This window comes from Nothoprocta perdicaria, unplaced genomic scaffold (assembly GCF_003342845.1).
Source record: "Nothoprocta perdicaria isolate Ctin4 unplaced genomic scaffold, notPer1 scaffold_156, whole genome shotgun sequence".
Classification (NCBI taxonomy): Eukaryota; Metazoa; Chordata; class Aves; order Tinamiformes; family Tinamidae; genus Nothoprocta; species Nothoprocta perdicaria.
Genome location: NW_020454716.1, coordinates 1,707,162 through 1,707,606, shown reverse-complemented (window position 1 = coordinate 1,707,606; position 445 = coordinate 1,707,162). Strand labels below are relative to the sequence as shown.

General features: G+C 78.2%; 1 protein-coding gene across 1 annotated transcript in view; it reads left to right on the top strand.

Annotated features, from left to right (window-relative positions):
• The first annotated feature begins 208 nt into the window (after positions 1–208).
• The window catches only part of CD82 (CD82 molecule), a 38,014-nt gene continuing 37,777 nt past the window's right edge, over positions 209–445 (top strand). Inside the window, exon 1 of the mRNA XM_026035121.1 lies at positions 209–225. The gene's annotated coding sequence lies outside the window, so the exon portion shown is untranslated. The remainder of the gene's footprint in view (positions 226–445) is intronic.

Below are 445 nucleotides of genomic sequence, written 5' to 3'. Positions count from 1 at the left end.
GGGCGGCTCGCGGGGCTCCCCGGGGGGTTTCCGCGCCCGCGGGGCTTCCCTCCGCCCCGGGGGGAAACTTGGCTGCTCTCTGACTCCCCCCGGGCTCTTATTTCCTCTCCGGTTTTTATGTTCCGCTCAAGGAAAGCCTCGAGCCCGTCCCTCGCCGCCGTGGAGAGCCCCGGCTGCCCCTTGCCCCGCGCTGCTGCTCGGGCCGGACCGGGAGGGCAGCCCCCGGTGAGGGCTCCGCGGAGCGGGTCCCGGTGCCGGCGGCGCCGCCGCGGACTCCGCTGCAGCGCTGGGGGTCCCCGGGCTGAGGCGCCTCTCCCTGCGCCCGGGGTTTGGGGCAGCGAGGGGGGCCCTGCCGCGGGTGCCCGCTGCGCCCGGGGTTTGGGGCAGCGAGGGGGGCCCTGCCGCGGGTGCCCGCTGCGCCCGGGGTTTGGGGCAGCGAGGGGGG